This window comes from Oncorhynchus kisutch, linkage group LG16 (genome assembly GCF_002021735.2).
Source record: "Oncorhynchus kisutch isolate 150728-3 linkage group LG16, Okis_V2, whole genome shotgun sequence".
Lineage (NCBI taxonomy): Eukaryota > Metazoa > Chordata > Actinopteri > Salmoniformes > Salmonidae > Oncorhynchus > Oncorhynchus kisutch.
In genome coordinates this window covers 24,392,708-24,411,809 of record NC_034189.2, presented here as the reverse complement: position 1 = coordinate 24,411,809, position 19,102 = coordinate 24,392,708, and the positions used below count along the sequence as shown (strand labels likewise).

Genomic DNA, 19,102 nt, shown 5'->3' with positions numbered 1-19,102 from the left:
ATATCGCCATTTTTTTTGCCTGTAAGTTCAATAAATTGGTATAAATATTTTAGAAGAAGTATGGATCCTCCTGATTTGGACCATATAGATTGAGCCAAATCTCTTTTTCGTCCACTTTCATATTCAAAAAGATTCACCTTCCTTGCGAATCATTCCTGACTATTTGCACATTCAGTTCGAAATTTTGAATATTATCACACCTTGAGTTCCTTTGTCCATGACAGAAACATTTTTCACGACCCCATTCCTTTTTCCGCAACTTCATCTAAGGATGTAGAGTGAGTTTCCTGTAAACAGTATATGTTCGTTTTCTTTTAGCCATGTAAAGACTGATCTTTTTTTATAATCTGCCAAACCGTTACAATTATAACTAGCTATACTTATTTCATCCCTTACCATAACTAGATACTATTCTCTGTCTAAATTGACCATAATTAGTGCTTGTAAAGTTACTGCCATCAGAGGTATTATGACGGTCAAACTTAGAGCTTTCAAATGTCTGATATTTAGAATTCAAGAATTAGGTTCTAGCAAAATTTGTTTTATTCCCTTGCCTGTTTGCCTGTGAGCCAATGCCACAGATGTTAGAAAATTGAGACAAGATGTTATGTGCGTAGTTTAACCTGAGTAGGTTGACGTGAATGATATTGGATGTGATTTAGTGAGTGTGTACGATGTCTGTATAAGGGTAAGACTATAATGTATGCTGTCCAAATAAATAATAACTCCGCCAATTTGCATGGTTGAGTGTCTGTGTGTAACATGTAGTGTTTATATCCTTAATATTCATGATGATAATTGTAATCCATAGCGTATCACTGTTATAGTTGCATCATATTTACCTTTAACATCATTGAAAAACACATCCCAGCATTTCCAAGGCAATTAACGTTTCACATGATCATGAAAGAGACCTTGCATTACTCTAGACAGCTTCACTACGACGAATTTGGCTCATTTCGTACAACATGTTATGATTCCCCAATGCCCCTATTCTGATATCTTCCAATTGCTTGTTGTAAACATATATAAACTTGTAGACAATGCATAAAAAAGATAGACAAACAAGAAACATATGAAATTATAAAACAGTTCTCGACAATAGAGAGAGAGAGTAAGAGAAGAGAAGAGAAAAGAGATTGAGAGAAGAGAGCGAGATCAGGTGTGTGTATAAGTCTGTATGTGTCAGCGTCGTTCTCTCTCGCCCTCTTTCTCTCTCTCTCGCTCTCCATCTTTCTCTCTGTCTTTCTCTCTCTCTCGCTCTCTCTCTCTCTCTGTCTTTCTCTCTGTCTTTCTCTCTCTCTCTGTCTTTCTCTCTCTCGCTGTCTTTCTCTCTCTCTCGCTGTCTTTCTCTCTCTCTCTCTCGCTGTCTTTCTCTCGCTCTTGCTGTCTCTCTCGCTGTCTCTCTCTCTCTCGCTGTCCCGCTCTCTCGCTTTTTATCGCTCACTCTCGCTGTCTCTCTTTCACACTCACACATGAAGGCTCACTGACACATTCTTTGACTTAATTCCACCCACACTCCTTACTTCTAATGTCCTCACCAACCCCCTAACAACAGATTTCCTTTATATCAGCAATTGACAAAGTTTTGGTCTAAATAATGTCCTATAACAGCCATTTATACTAGTTCTTCTATACTCTTCTCTTCTAAAGTCTTTTTTTCAATACTTGACAGTGCAACACAGGCTGCACTTAGTATGCTTTTCAATTCTTCAGTTTTATCTGTGAGCAAGAAGCAATCAATTTCATTTGGTTTCATTAACATATATATTTTTTTAACCTTTATTTAACAAGGCAAGTCAGTTAAGAACAAATTCTTATTTTTAATGACGGTCTACAAACAGTGGGTTAACTGCCTTGTTCAGGGGCAGAACAACAGATTTTTACCTTGTCAGCTCAGGGATTCGATCTGGCAACTTTTCGGTTACTAGTCCAACGCTCTAACCACTAGGCTACCTGCCGTTCCATTTGACATACGATTAGTCATTTCTGATAAGAAGGGTTAGATGAGTTTAACTGAATCATTTTTGTTTATTTGACACACTGTATTCCACATGTGCCCTTGTCAAAAGTAGTGCACTATATGTATGCCATTTGAGAGACACACATATCTGGGACTGTAAAATGAACATTGTGAGATACAGAAAAGCCACGCATTGAGTCAGTCAGCTCATTGAGCATGATGAAATGAGCCAGGTTTCCATTCCCTGCTTGTACATTGGAAACGGTGATAGATTGTAATGGGTGTTTCTGACGAACGTCTCTGTAAATCAAGTGCGTGAGGCGCCGACTGATTGAGTTGTCTGTGGAGTGAACTCGGTTTAAACTCACCACCTTGCTTTTCTCTGACCGTAGGACCAAATTCAATCAAAACACAATTCACGTTGTTCCTATGATGTATATGTTCTTTCCTTGATATCGAAATCGGTTTGATTTAGTTTCCTCAGAAAAACATCACATCACGCTTTTATAGGAGAAAGGAGAAGGTGATTTTGCCACTGTCTAAATTGAGGTCCAGACTGTGTTAAAAACAAATAACCAATGATTTTGTCTTACAAAGGACAGTGATAAACAGCCAGTAATTGTTATGCTCTTGCAATGTAGGTTGCATTACAAGTAGGGACAGCAGCTTGTGACAGAATGCCATTTCAGATGTTTGCCAGTTAAAACACATGGGGCATGATTCTTACATGGTATCTCTGCACAAAGATGGAAGCCTTACTGCAGATGAAATAATGGTTCGGAGAATACGGGTTGTATCTAATCACTTTTAATGATGGAAGACATGAAAGTGTCAAAATAATGACTTTGCGTTTGGGACTGATCCTTGCTGGGGTATTGTAACTTGAGGGCAGACTCAATTGGATATGCAATTTTACACTGCTAGTCTCACGGATTTTTAAATCCACAGGCTCAGTGGCTGGCAGGGTGCTTGAAGTGTTGCCCGAGCTAATGCAGCCAAAGAGGTAGCTGCAGTCAAAATAGGAGTAGGGTCAGGTTGCCCCTGATCTATGGCCAATTTTTTGTATTGACCCCCTGATTATTAGGTTTAGGGAAGGTAATCTAAATCCAGATCTGTGCCAGCAGGCCACAGGAAATAACTTTGAAACAGGGTGTACCATTTTAAAGTGTTTTTGACCCAAAACTTTTCTGCCACTGTGAGGATCTGTCTATCCTTTCATCCTGCCTGTGTGATTATTGTATCTCCTGCAGTTTGGGGTTATAGAGTGAGCCTAGTCGCAGTGAGGTTATTTATATTAATGGATTTCACTATTGAGTAGTTCTGAGCAGTTAGTAGCCATCTGTGGTTCGAGACAGTGAGGAGCTGAGCTAAGTTCTGGTGACCATTAAGGGCATTCTACTCCTAAATGAATTCAAATTATATGATGCTGACACCATCTAAAATATAACTTCCACCTACCGGAATGAGCTGAATAACATATTGGACCATGCAGAGAAATTAACATTCAATTATCTGACAACAGCTCTGGTGAACATTCCTGCAGTCGGCATGCCAATTACACGCTCCCTCAAAACCTGAGACATCTGTGGCATTGTGTTGTGTGCCAAAACTGCACATTATAGAACAGCATTTTGTCCCCAGCACAAGGTGCATCTGTGTAATGATCATGCTGTTTAATCAGCTTCTTGATATGCCACACCTGTCAGCTGGATGGATTGTCTTGTGAAAGAAGAAATGATCACTAACAGGGATGTAAACACATTTCTGCACAACATTTGAGAGAAATAAGCTTTCTGTGCATATGGAACATTTCTGGGATCTTTTATTTCAGCTCATGAAACATAGGACCAACACTTTACATGTTGCATTTTATATTTTTGTTCAGTATGTAAACAATAACCTAAATGTCGTCGAATTTTGCTGGGACGATTCAGGGTGGAGATGCAGGTGGGAAAAAGGGTGCAGCCTTCTTACTTCATGCTATCTTGACTGAGCTCCTATGTCCAGCACCAGGAAATGGACTCCAACATCTCAGAAGAGGGAAGGTATTTTCGTTTAGCCAGTTGCTTGTAATTAGCTGGATGGCTATAGAGATTAGCTCTGAATCACTATGAGTGGTGCAGTGCAGACTAATTTATTGCATGCGTATGACAGCTCTCCAAAGCGCAAGAAGTATGAATGCTCTGAATTCTGCTGAGGCCGCAAAGCATTAAATTCTGTATGGCCACTGCAGAAGTCGGATTGACCATTTAGAGCCTTTTAGTGGCCAACAGTTTTGACTTGAATCTATGGCAAGACCTTAAATTGATGTCTAGCAGTGATAAACAACCAATTTGACAACGTTTGAAGAAATTTGAAAACAATAATGGGCAAATGTTGCACAATCCAGGTGTGGAAAGCTCTTAGAGACTTACCTAGAAAGACCCACAGCTGTAATCGCTGCCAAAGGTGATTCTAACATGTATTGACTCAGGGGGTTGACTACTTATATAATGAAGAAATATTCATATTTTTTTCATGTAACGCAACAAATGTGGAAAAAGTCAAGGCTTGTGAATATTTTCTGAAGGCACTGTAAACCCTGGATTACTGATACTATGTATTCTATAGCTTCCAACATGTTTGACAATGGTGGATGAGGGTCAAGATGGCGGCACGGTGTCTTCAACACAGCGCGCCCTACCAGTCATCTAGTTTATAAAGTCCATTCAGAAAGTATTCTGACCCCTTCTCTTTTTCAACATTTTGTTACGTTACAGCCTTGTTCTAAAATAAAAAACTGAAATATCACATCACATTTTATATAAAGTACCTGTCAAATGTTTCCTTCTTAATGCGTTTGAGCCAATCAGTTGTGTTGTGACAAGGTATGGGTGGTATACAGAAGATAGACAAATTTGGTAAAAGACCAAGTCCATATTATGGCTAGAACAGCTCAAATAAGCAAAGAGAAACAACAGTCCATTACTTTAAGACATGAAGGTCAGTCAATCTGGAAAATTTCAAGAACGTTGAAAGTTTCTTCAAGTGCAGTCACAAAAATCATCAAGCGCTATGATGAAACTGGCTCTTATGAGGTCCACCACAGGAAAGGAAGACCCAGACTGTTCAGAGGCGACTGCTTGAATCAGTCCTTCATGGTTGAATTTCTGCAAAGAAACCACTACTAAAGGACTCCAATGAGAATAAGAGACTTGCTTGGGCCAAGAAACACGATCAATGGACCTTAGACCAGTGGAAATCTGCCCAAATTTGAGATGTTTGGTTCCAACTGCCTTGTCTTTGTGAGACGCAGAGAAGTTGAACGGATGTTCTCCGCGTGTGGGGTTCTCACCGTGAAGCATGGAGGAGGTGATGTGATGGTGTGGGCATTCTTAACCAGCATGGCTACCACAGCATTCTGCAGCAATACGCCATCCCATCTGGTTTGCACTTAGTGGGACTGTAATTTGTTTTTCAACAGGACAATGACCCTGCACACCTCCAGGCTGTGTAAGGGCTATTTGACCAAGAAGCAGAGTGATTGAGTGCTACATCAGATGACCTGGCCTCCACAATCACACGACCTCAACCCAATTGAGATGGTTTGGGATGAGATGGACCGTAGAATGAAGGAAAAGCAGCCAACAAGTGCTCAGAATATGTGGGAACTCCTTCAAGACTGTTGGAAAAGCATTACAGGTGAAGCTGGTTGAGGAAATGCCAAGAGTGTACAAAGCTGTCATCAAGGCAAAAGGTGGCTACTTTGAAGAATATTAAATATATTTGGATTTGTTTAACACTTTTTTGGTTACTACATGATTCCATATGTGTTATTTCATAGTTTTGATGTCTTCACTATTATTCTACAATATAGTAAAGATAAAGAAAAACCCTTGAGTAGGTGTGTCCAATCTTTTGACTGGTACTGTAAGTATTCAGACCCTTTACGCAGTACTTTGTTGAAACACATTAGGCAGCAATTACAGCCTTGAGTCTTCTTGGGTATGACACCGTAAGCTTGACACATCTGTACTTGGGTAGTTTCTCCCATTCTTCTCTGCAGAATCTATCAAGCTCTGTCAGGTTGGATGGGGAGCATCAGCTCTCTCCAGAGATGTTCGATCGGGTTCTAGTCCGGGCTCTGGCTGGGCCACTCAAGGTTTTTAAGACTTGTCCCGGAGCCACTCCTGCATTGTTTTGGCTGTGTGCTTAGGGTTGTTGTTGCACCTTCGCCCCAGTCTGAGGTCCTGAGCGCTCTGAAGCAGGTATTCATCAAGGATCTCTCTGTACTTTGCTCCGTTCATCTTTCCCTCAATCCTGACTACTCTCCCAGTCCCTACTCTCCCTGGCTTCCATCTGGCCACTCTACCATAAAGGCCTGAATGGTGGAGTGCTGCAAAGATGGTTGTCTTTCTGGAAGTTTCTCCCATCTCAACAGAAGAAATCTGGAACTCTGTCAGAGTGACCATCGGGTTCTTAGTCACCTCCCTGACCAATGCCCTTCTCCCTCGATTGCTCAGTTTGGCCAGGTGGCGAGCTCTACAAAAAGTCTTGGTGGTTCCAAACGTCTTCCATTTAAGAATGATGTAGGCCACTGTGTTCTTGCGGATCTTCAATGCTGCACAATTATTTTGGTACTCTTCCCCAGATTTGTGACTGGACACAATCCTGTCTCAGAGCTCTACAGAAAATTCCTTCGACCTCATGGCTTCTTCGACCTCATGGTTTTTGCTCTGACATGCACTGTCAACTGTGGGACCTTTATATAGACAGGTGTGTGTCTTTCCAAATCATGTCCTATCAATTGAGTTTGCCGCAGGTGGACTCCAATGAAGTTAGGTAAATTGCTAAACCATTCTACAATGGGGTTGTCAGATTTTTCTCTTCAATACTCGTTTTGTTTGCAGAGGAAAAGCAAATGTGAACTGTTCTAGCGTCTTCAATGTGTCCAACTGCAGTAATATTTTTTCATGTTACATATTTTTTTTGCCGTGGCTGCAATAATATTGCTGTGGTGCAGCGCCACAGCTAAATGACTGCAGCAGAAACACTGATGTAATCTCATGTCGATGAGGACTGAATTCTGGAGGTTTTTATTCTAGGCGCGAAGATGTCTAAATAATAATATGAAAATTAGAAAGTGAACGATTAAAAAAAAAGTTTAGCTCAGTGAGGAATTGGGGATGTCCTGATTTGCGATATATTATCTACTTTTACAGCCAGGGTTTCATTTAAATTGGCCTTGGCACAATACTTTTATTGGACATTATTCTGAGTTTTGGCGATGTTGAAATTCATTGGCACAAAACACAGCCTAAATAAGTATTCACTGTGGAAGTTGATAAATGTAGGCCATTCTGAAGAAATATATGCACAGCACTTAGTTTTAAGCATCAATTTATCCGTTTTCTTGCTCAAACTGAAAACAGCACCAGTCAAACTCTAACCTCTTGGAAACACAGGGATGTCGGGTACGGGATTAATATTATCAGAGGACCTTAGAATTTGCCCCGCTATATAAAAATGACTGACCTGGCCCATTCGCACAGGACAAAAATTATGGATGTGGTGTTTAAATAAATACATTATCCGACATCCCCCAGTAAAATTCTCTGACGCATTGTACATTCATCAGATGTTGTACCAAACCTAATCCATTTGCAATGCAAACGTTCCAGAATTGTATTCATGGAGATCTTTATAGCTTAGGGATTAACCAAGATATTGGCCAGCAAATTGCAATTTCTCTCCTGTTGTGACCTATGCTTTGAAAGCACCACTGGAGGCAGAAAAACATATTTGTAACAAGTGACAGTAGCCCTATTCCCGGATCCTACCACAACAAAGCCATGTATTTTATCAAACTGGTCAGAGTGGTTCTGGTTGTAATTTAGTTGTCAGGCAGGTGTGATTGCTTCTTGTGGACTGGACTCGGACTCCTTAAGAGAAACCAAATTACAATGTAGAACCAGTGCAGCGGCTGACACACAAAGGGCTTTTTACCTTCAGGATGGTCATGATGACACACTTCCAGGTAGATGTCTATGTTAGCCCCTCCATCCCGCTCTCTAAAGCCTTGCTCATACCATGCTGAAGTTGTTTTCATCATCCCCAGCCCCACTTACTAGTTTCTTCCTTAGACTTTTATCCGTAGGAGGCCCCAGAACGGCGACCGGCACACCGTAGAGGCAGGAAGCGGGATAATGGTGTGGGGAAATTGGTACTTGATTGCGGGCGGTCGTGTTGTAAATTGGACCGCCGACCTGGATGTTCTTTGAAAAGACCGCTAAGGGTTCTGCAGGGGTGGCAGTGGGAACGGAATGATTTTTTGTATTTTTGTTGTGTGAAAGAGAAAAGTCGAGTGCCAGTGATGATACATTTTAAAGTAGGAGTCCATGTCTGTAGAAAACGGGCCAGCGTTCTGTAGATCTTCAGTAGTCACTTGGGGGACGGCAAGGTCCCTCCTCTTCTCTGCCCATCCACATTTTATCTGTCACGTGCTTCTTAAACAACAGGTGCAGACTAACAGTGACGTGCTTACTTTCGGGTTGTTTTCCAACAATGCAGAGTGAAAGATAATAGAAATAGTGACACGAGGAATAAATACACAGTGAAGAACAATAATGAGTAAAAAAGAACATGGCTATAAATACAGGGAGTACCAGTACTATATATACAGGGAGTACCAGTACTATATATTCAGGGAGTACCAGTACTATATATACAGGGAGTAACAGTACTATATATACAGGGAGTACCAGTACTATATATACAGGGAGTACCAGTACTATATATACAGGGAGTACCAGTACTATATATACAGGGAGTACCAGTACTATATATACAGGGACTACCAGTACTATATATACAGGGACTACCAGTACTATATATACAGGGAGTGCCAGTACCAAGTCCAAAAAGCCTTTTGTGTCCAACACAAATAGGAAGGCGAAGGGTCTCCTTTAAAAACTCGCCGTTGCATTTTGAGGGTTGTATGGGTAGGTTAAGAAAAGGCTTTGGTGTGGTAGAGTGAGACGTTGAATGTGTTGACAAACATTCAATGAATTGGAATTGTCTACCTTTGCACACACCACTCTCTCCCTGTGCAACCTGTTGATGTTCGATGCACTAGTAGTCTATGCACTCTGCATATCAATGCATTTGGATGGAAAACAATCCAAATATTCTGTCTTTTGTGGTGTTTTTGATTACAAGCATCCCATTGCTGTTCCTTTGTATTGTGAATGTTGTGATTGCAGGATTGTAATTAGAGGACTCAACGACTGTGATTGATTTCAATCAAATTTATATAGGGAGGTGAAAACCTTGATTAATGTATTGAAGGGAATTTGCAGCAAGGCATGCCCTTCCATAGTAATTTCCAGGATCTCATTCTTTGAAAAACATGTCTATGTTGCATAAAGAATTAGAATATGCTGGCAGAATCAGAAAAATAGGTGTTACCCACAGCATGATGAGGGATGACTCCTGACACATTAATCTGCCTTTAAATTGGTTCCTCCTTTTCAGGGTTGATATGGTGCAGATGGACCTTGTTGTCGTCAAGTGGTTGACCCGCTTGCAATCGAAATATCTACACAGGCTGCCAACGTTTTTTTAGTCAATGTCATAGATATGGCATGGTTTTCCTATTCTCACAGCATGGGGGCTATAGTTAAAAGATACCTATTCACAAGCAACAATATTAATCTTTGAGCTTCCTCCCTTTCCTCCCTCGTTCCCTCCCTCTGTGAGGGGGTATCTTGAGTGGCGCTACTATTACCTACAGTGAGTTTCTGGCTCCTGCTGAGAGAGCTCAATTAATCTAGGTGCTCAACTCGTACAAAGTAGCCAGGCAGTGCAGCAGCACTCTGCTCCGAAGTGCCCCCTTCAGCGAAAAAAAGGAGGGGGGGCCAGAGACTGAAACACGTCAAAATTCTAAACTGAAAAAGGGTGGCACCGGCGCTCGACTCCCACTCCACACCCTCGTTGCGCACCCAGCTCACCAAGCCTGGGTGGAAAAAAGGGAAGCTAGGAAGCACAGACCGGAGACTCTGATAGTTGCAGCTCATCAGCTCTACTCAGAAGCCAGCAAAGTGTAAAGCTGTAGCGTTGTCAAAACTCGCAGGACTTCTGGATCACTGAGCGAGACCGGGACAGGGGGGTAGACATGGGTGCTTTGATGGTCATCTTTTCTCTTCAGAAAGATCAGAGGCGCAAGAGGACAGGTAGGCCAGGGTGTGTGTGTGTGTGGGTGGGGGGGGGGGGGGTCGTAATCACTAAGCTAGATTACTCATACTACTGAAGACATTGAGGTAATATGCTCAATTTGAATTGCTTTCAAAGCCCAGACCTGAATGAGTTCCTTATCTTTTCATTCTCTAATATGCATTTCCTGTGTTTTATTTGCAACATGTTTTAGGGTGTTTGTTTTCTTCAATCCCCTACTGACTTTTCCACTAGTAATGTGTTGTTGGGTTCATTATACTCCTGTATGAATTAATGTGCCACACCACCAGTCCATGAAATTGACTCCACATAATTTACCCCTTGAACTTTCGAATGCCACCTTCCACAATTTAAATGGGTAATCTGGGATTGATACATACATGTTTGAACTTTTAAATGAATGACATATAGCCATTGGTTCTTGAAGAATATAACTTAAAGCTAAATGCCTCACAAGTTTAGTTCAACTGGCATCTGAACCCAAAATATAAACTTGTTTTTGTAAACAATGTAATTGTAAACAAACACTATATAGCTTCAAAACATGATAACAACTATAATGTTCATCCAATGGATGAATTTGAGTGTTTTATGAATTTGAGTGATTCAGCTCCATCCCTCAGCTATTTACCAGAAAAGTGATGCAGTGACTGCTTTGTTGACTGCAATGCAGAATTCGCTCCGCCATTTCCTGGTTGCAAAAATTTGAATAGTTTGCCTAATTTCAGTTTGTGACAAAACAAGCAAGAATAGTGTAGAGAATTATTGTAAACCGTTGTGAAATATATTTTCCATAACCAACAACATTGTATTTTCAGCTGTTTTGAAGCTGATGTACAAAACCAAAAGTAAAAACTAAACTTAAGATCGGGAAGCATAGGAAATAACACTCATAGAGCAGATCTACTGCTCCTTTGACTTGCTTTCAATGAGAATGACAGATCTATAAGTCACATTTTTATGAGAAGTTGGTTGGGTCGCCCAAAAAGTTACGTATTGCAGCTTAAAACAGAGTGTAAGACCATCCATTTAAGGACAATAAAATATTTAACAGGGGGTCAGTCATGGTGGTAGTGGTGGGGGTTGTAAGTTGTCAAAAGTTATATTTAGTCATTTGGTGCTGTATGAGAGACTGATCACTGATGGATCACTCTTATCTTAAGCCATATTTCATTGAAGTCTTGTGAAACAAGCTGAAAGCAAAATGAATGGGGGAGCCATTCTTAGGCAATAGATCAGTTTTGACAGCTCTGTCTGTGCAATGTAAGCACATTTCACCAGAACCCAGATAGGAGAACATGTGGACCAGGCAGGCACAATTCCCCTCCATAAACTCTTAAATGTACATTTCTAAAATGTTCAACTTTATATTTATCATCTCCAGCACCACCCCAACATCAACATATGTGAAAATTGCATTTTTCTGTTTTTTTTTGGGGGGGGGGGGGGGGGTTAAATGAAGATGAGTGTTTCCAATGACATCATCAACCAATTAAGACAATTAGTAGGCCAAGCCTACTATTCATAATTGCTTCAAATCACAATGCACACTGATGTCATTGGAAACACTTATCTTCCTCCTTTTCTATATTTTTTGTTGGGAAAAAAAGGTAATATTTTCACACTTTGATGTTGGGGTGGTGCTGGAGATGATTTAATATGAAGTTGAACATTTAGTTAAATTTCCATTTAAGCTGAAATCAAAACCTCCAAATTGGTTGACTACTCACTCACTGTGCTCAGCATTGTAATGAGCTCTTATTATCATGGTCTAAATTATTTAGCATTTCGCCATGAAGAGTGTGTGTGTGTGTGTGCGTGCGTGCGTGCGTATGAGATTTGAAGTTGAGTTCAAACCCAGACTGAGCTCCTGGGACCATCACAGTGGATGGAAGTGATTTTATGAATTGGGCTGATTCGTTGCATGGTTAACACATGGGGCCAGAAGCCCTGAGTGCCACTCCACTACCCACTCAGTGTTCCACATTAATTACCAAAGCTGCTCTCACCTACATGTGAAGAGCCACTGTTTTAGTTAGCGCCTTGCCAACCGTACCCTCAAACTCCTCTCTCTTCTACTCCATTCAGACCCATTCTTTTGAAGTGTCTCAAGGTGAAAAAATACGAGACTGTACTCGTGATGGTGGTTCAGCATGATGCTACAGTAGGTCCACCAAAATCATAGAAATCAGTTTATATAGAGTTAAATATGTAATTCTATGGGTAGGTCTAGATATATGACTCTTTTGTTCAGTGTTGGTCTGAGTGGGTTTTTGAGCTTCTGAAGTATTCCAATGTGAAATGATGTAAGATTGTAGTTATGGTGGTTTCATTATGATTGTAGGTCTAGGTGTAGGGGGCTTGTTGTCGACGTAATCTGCTGTGAATCAATCTTTTCAGGGTTTGTTTGTGAGTGGTTGGCGTAGGAGTGCTGCACTCGATGCACTACCTCTCAGATAGAAACGGCAAAACATCAAGTGACTCAACCCCTTAGTGGGTAAATGGATGTCTGTTTTGTACTTTTCTAATCTGTCATATGAAGGTGAATGGTTGTATAAGCAAGCACTATATGGTTTCCACCCCTCCCTCTGCACTGTTCATTTAGTTTAAGTTTCATGTTAAAATCATGTAATGTACCAGGCAGAAAAAGGCAATTTCAGCTCTACCATGATGTACCACACTTGAGTGATGTGTGTCCTTGCCTGCTACATGGATGAGCTTCCCGATCTAATGCATAGGCTGTAGCTCAAGAGACCAACACAGTCTTGTAGCATGTAGAAGACCTGGGTTTGAACCCAGTTGGTCACACATGCACTTTTGTTTACGGCAATCCCTGTTCGTTTTGTTAATTGATTGTTGTGATCTTCCTCTGTTTCGGTCGGGGGGTCTCGAGTGGATCGTGTTGCTGGCCGGGCCCCGGTACAGGACTTCTGGTGTTCACAGGACTACAAGAGACTTGTAACATCCGCAGGGAGAGCAGCTGCCACTACACCCATAGTACTGCTCAGCCATGATCAGTCCATTTTCCACTATGCTCACAGCAGAAGTGCCACAAGCACACAATCACTACGTGTTTATATGTTGTGCTGTATGTCTGTTTGAGCGTGAATTTTGTTACGGATCCCTAAAGTTGTATAAGTTGTCATCGCATTCCAATTACATGGTTGCCATTCACTCAGTGCTACTAAATCCCACAGTTCATGGCCACCCTACTAAGTAACACATACAGTGCATGAAGTAGCTTTATAGCATGCCTTTATACCACACTGTGTATTGCTACTGTCCATAAAATTCAACTTTAAAACAAAGGTCCTGATTCTTTTTGATCACTAAAGATCCATGGCATTTATCACAAGAGGGTTGTTCCCTTTTGAAAAGGGCACAACTCTATTGCTTTCAAAACACACGTATTTACAGAGCAAATCCATAGCACTTACTTTTCGTTCCTGAGACCACACTGGGTTAGTTGAACGTTTTTCAAAAGCATATTACCGCCGATTTAGACCTCTGCTATACCGACCCAAGCCAGATGGGCCCCGAAACAGTTTTCATCAATAACTAGGATACGGGTAATGCTCGAGTATCACCAAATTATTCTGTAACATTTTGAAGCTGAGCCAATTTCTCGTGCTCTGACTAAGATCATAACATGGTGTCAGAAGTGCTTCAACCTCACCAAATATAAGACAGGAGAGATTATTTCACAGAAAATGTTCCTTGTTTTGTCTGAGTTTAGAGTTAAAAAAAAAGAAGTAGCTAACAGCTCTCAAGTCTCGTCATTGAGCAGAGCAGCCCAAACAAAGCTGTTGCTATGGATACTCACAGACCCAGAGCTGTCATGAGCAGAGCGTGAGTGACATTGAGGTGCAGCTAATGGATTTACTAACAGAGGAAGTTGTTTCTTGAATTTGGAAGAAGCAATGGGTAGGGTAGGGCCTGAACGTTGCAGGCATTTTATTTAACCCTTGTTTTACCAGGTAAGTTGACTGAGAACACATTCTCACACATTCTCACTCAAATCAAATTATGTTCTGGGCTAGGTATGTTCTGGGAAAGGTATGCTTTCGCCGAAAAGCATTTTATAAATATGACACTGTGGTTGGTTTAACAAGAAGTTAATCTTTAAACCTATGTAAAATATGTTTAGTTTTCTGAATTTTTATAATTCTGTAATTTAATTTGGCACTCTGCAACCTCACTGGATGTTGGCCAGATGGGACGCTAGCGTCCCACATACCCTAGAGAGGTTAACACGTTTAAATGTTTTACTCACGTTGGCCACGGTGAAGGAGAGCCTGCAGGTTTTGGTCGCGGGCCGTGTCAGTGGCACTGTATTGTCCTCAAAGCATGCAAAGAAGTTGTTTAATTTATCTAGGGGCATGACGTCGGTGTCCGTGATGGGGCTGGTTTCCTTTTTGTAATCCGTGTTTGACTGTAGACCCTGCCACATGCGTCTCCTGTCTGAGCCGTTGAATTGCGACTCTACTTTGTCTCTATACTGACGCTTAGCTTGTTTGATTGCCTTGTGAAGGGAATAGCTACACTGTTTGTATTCGGTCATGTTTCCAGTCGCCTTGCCATGATTAAAAGCAGTGGTTCGCACTTTCAGTTTTGTGCGAATGCTGCCATCAATCCACAGTTTCTGGTTGGGGAAGGTTTTAATAGTCACCGTGGGTACAACATCACTGAATAACTTGCCAATATACTCGCTCACCGACTCAGCGTATACATCAATGTTATTGTCAGAGGCTATCTGGAACATATCCCAGTCCACGTGATCGAAGCAATCTTGAAGCGTGGAATCCGATTGGTCGGACCAGCGTTGAACAGACCTGAGCATGGGCATTTCCTGTTTTAGTTTCTGTCTATAGGCTGGGAGCAACAAAATGGAGTCGTGGTCAGATTTGCCGAAAGGAGGGCGAGGGAGGGCTTTGTATGCGTCGCAGAAGTTAGAGTAGCAATGTTGCCAGCCCGTGTCGCGAATTCGATATACTGATAAAATTTAGGGAGCCTTGTTTTCAGATTAGCTTTGTTAAAATCCCCAGGTACAATAAACCTCAGGATATATGGTTTCCAGTTTACTTAGAGTCCAATGATGTTCTTTCAGGACGGTCGAGGTGTTGCTTGGGGGGGGGGATATACACGGCTGTGATTATAATCGAAGAGAATTCTCTTGGTAGATAATACGGTCGGCATTTGATTGTAAGGCATTCTAGGTCAGGTGAACAAAAGGACTTAAGTTCCTGTATGTTGTTATGATCACACCACGACTCGTTAATCATAAGGCATACACCCCTGCCCTTATTCTTACCAGGGAGATGTTTGTTTCTGTCGGCGCGATGCGTGAAGAAACCGGGTGGCTGTACCGACTCTGATAAAATATCCAGAGTGAGCCATGTTTCTGTGAAACAGAGAATATTACAATCTCTGATGTCTCTCTTTGGAAGGCAACCCTTGCTTGAATTTCGTCTACCTTGTTGTCAAGAGACTGGACATTGGCAAGTAGTATACTCAGGAGAGGTGAGCGATGAGCCTGTCTACGAAGCAGAAGACCACTCCGTCTGCCCCTTCTGTGGTGTCGTTGTTTTGGGTCGCCTACTGGGATCCGATCCATTGTCCTGGGTGGTTGTCCAAATAGAAGATCCGCTTCGGGAAAGTTGTATTCCAGGTCGTAATGTTGGTAAGTTGATGTTGCTCTTATATCCAATAGTCCTTCCCGGCTCTATTTAATAAAACTTCAGATTTCCTGGGGTAGCAATGTAAGAAATAATACATGAAAAAACAAAATACGGCATAGTTTCCTAAGAACGTGATGCGAGGCGACCGTAGAACTTATAGCAACACCATGGGGAATAGTTTCAAGGGAGAGGGGGGGGGGGGGGGGAAATGAACCCATTGGAAGCTGGGGATGATTAGTTGGCCATGTTTTGGCTGGGACACCGGGGTTAACACCCCTACTCTTACAATAAGTGCCATGGGATCTTTAGTGACTACTAAGAGTCAGGAGACCTGTTTAACATCCCGTCCGAAAGACTGCACGATACACAGGGAAATGTCCCAATCACTGTCCTGTGGAATTGAATTATTTAGTTTAGACCAGATAAACAGTTCCTCCTACTGTCCCTCCAACCCTGCTTAGCTTCAGAGGCAATCCAGCAGTGGGATGCAGGGTGGTATGCTGCTGGCAATGGGAAGAGCTTGGGCTTAAAATTAATGCACGTGCAGGACTCTACTGTTGATATTGCTTCAGTATTCATAGCCACACTCTTGAATAGTTTATTCATTACTCTACGCGCTCATACTGTATAATGGAGTTATCAGCAATGTTCCTCTCGGACTGCCATGCAGATTAAATATCAGCCCACATAGAAAAGCACAAGATTGAACCTCACTCAACTTTCTAGCGTTTTCCCCTTTAGTTAACACAATGTGGCTCCCGAGTGGCGCAGCGGTCTAATGCTCTGCATCTCAGTGTCAGAGGCGTCACTAAAGACGCTGGCTCGATTCCAGGCTGTATCACAACCAGCCGTGACTGGGAGTCCCATAGGGCGGTGCACAATTGGACCAGCGTCGTCCAGGGTTAGGGTTTGGCCAGGGTAGGCCGTCATTGTAAATAAGAATTTGTTCTTAACTGACTTGCCTAGTTAAATAAAATGTAATTAAAAATCAAACACTGTTTCGATATGCTGTGGGAATTGTGCTCAAATCAACCCTATATTAGCCACTTTCAATGTAACATACCGAAAAACATTAACTGTGCAAGAGATTTTCTTGTAGGCAGAGCGCATTGGAGTATGATTCTATTGCATTGACATGCACACCTCAGGCCTGTATACACAGATCGGTGCGCCATAACCTATCAGAGCTGCAGTAGCACAGAATGTAAATAGCCATTGCCATATATGGAGCTGTGCCATTCACTTTTGAACAGGACAGCATGAGCGGTCATGAGAAGATGCTCTTGTTTTGAGATCATGTAGCCACCTGTGCACATTGGTTCATATTATTTGCTGGTCAGTGAGTTATTAGCCCAGTTATAGCTCATTTCTAGTCAACGATGGGGAAGTGGTTGCTTCTTACGAGAGCACATAATGTGCGTTTCTAGCCATCTTTGAAAAGAAAGTCAGATAAAGATATTTTTTTATGTCTTAAAGGGGCATTGTTGTATTTTGAGACTGTCTTGAAAAAGATAAGTTCCTAATAGGCAGAGGGTCGCATCATTTGTCTGATAATGGTTTGGGAATAATGGTGGCTTCTTGCATCAAACAACATTTTTCACCAGCTTGTCTGAAGGACAGGTGGATAAACAGGTTAATGTCAAGTCCTTCATGTTTTTTTCAAATGTCACATTGAATGTAGGCCTACATTGAACACCACACATTTGCTGCTGCTGTAGGATACAACAGCTATTTCCATTTTAAAATGTTATGGTATACACATTTCTCCATTGTTTTTAATAGTAGGTCCCTCTGCTAGGCCTACATTATGATCAAATAGCCACAGTAGCCTACTTGGCCACTGTTAAAACTGTAACTTAGTTGGTACAGCCTCAGAGTTCATCAAGTTTGCGCTCAGCAGAACTGAAATTTCCTCAGTGCTGACATTTTTGTTGAGGTAACATTGGTTATCAGTATGAATACATCACACTGCTTCTCTGGGTAGAACTAATTTTATCCAATGTAAAAAACACAATTTCTAATTTTGCAACACAAGACCGATTTCAGCCGGTCGGTCACAATTCTTCTCTAATTAAAAATGTCTCTAATTTGTAAATCACGCTTGTAATATCTGTAGGCTACAGTAGCCTAAGCTTCAGAGGGGAGTTGCCTACACACGCACACATTGGCCATGATTTTCAGTTGGCAGGCAGACACTGGAAATCAGTTTCTGAGTGAGAGTGAGGGCTTTGCTTGAGTTTTTTATGGGTCTGAAGAAAATGCCTGGAAAGTAAAAACGTTTCTTTTAACCGGTTCCCAGGCTTATTAGTTAACATTGGTCTATTAACTAATAATGGTTCTGTTCTGGAAAAGTTTAGATCACTTAAGTTCCGGTTATATTTCTATTCCTCAAAAGAAAAATCTGGTTATTTTCCCTGAACTGGTTCTAGCCCCTGCTCACTACTGTAAGTCACCCTGGATAAGAGCATCAGCTAAATTACTCAAATGTAAATGCAGTTAAGAAGTTGTCTTAGCCATGCACAGACTGGCCTAGTCCCACTGAATGGACCATGACACATTTTTATATCAATATCAAGTAATCTCAATGTAACAATTAAGTACTTTACTGTAATTTTCAGGAGAAAAAAATATGTAAAAAAGCAACAAATAGCTTCTTAGCAAAGAGCAATTTCTGAAGTTAAAATGTAGCTAGGACTGTCGGAGTGGTCTGAGGGGGGAGTGGTAATCTGAAAATTAGCTGTTATTGGCAGGTTTGGAACTTTATTGTTTTTATTGGTCTGTTCACTAATTTACCCCTTGGTGATGTCACCATGGAAGGCAAAAACTCCCACCCAAACAGGCTGAAAATTCAGGTGTTCTTTTCAAACAGCTCTTACGCAAAAAGGTTATCATAATTTCACAGTAATATTCCAACCTCATAGTGGAAATGTATATACAACACTGAAAAATCCAATTTTTGACTACACTGGGCCTTTAAGAATTGCATATACCATTGCCTTTTTGGTCAGTTTTAATTACCCTTTCTGGGGGGCACTCTGACTGTTGCATCACTAACAGTATCTGAAACTTAAGCTAAATAATGATGGCGCAAATTGCATAATCCATCTGACCCCTTGGTTATTTTCAGTAGTTTTAAGTGTATTTGTACCTATTCAACTCCCCAAATTGCTCATTGCTCAGGTAATTTCCCCTCCAGTGACCTGATGAAGACCTGTAGTGTTAATGTGGTTTCCGTAAATGCACCTGGGAG

At 41.4% G+C, this 19,102-nt stretch overlaps 1 protein-coding gene and 1 long non-coding RNA gene across 2 annotated transcripts in view; both read left to right on the top strand.

Moving 5' to 3' along the window:
* LOC109906514 (Kv channel-interacting protein 4) overlaps positions 1 to 19,102 on the top strand; it is a 257,056-nt gene that overhangs the window by 146,658 nt on the left and 91,296 nt on the right. The window lies entirely within an intron of this gene.
* On the top strand, positions 11,740 to 12,673 carry LOC109906516 (uncharacterized). Its single transcript, XR_002257414.2, has 3 exons — positions 11,740 to 11,784; positions 12,263 to 12,338; positions 12,575 to 12,673. It is a non-coding gene; the product is annotated as an uncharacterized LOC109906516 (long non-coding RNA).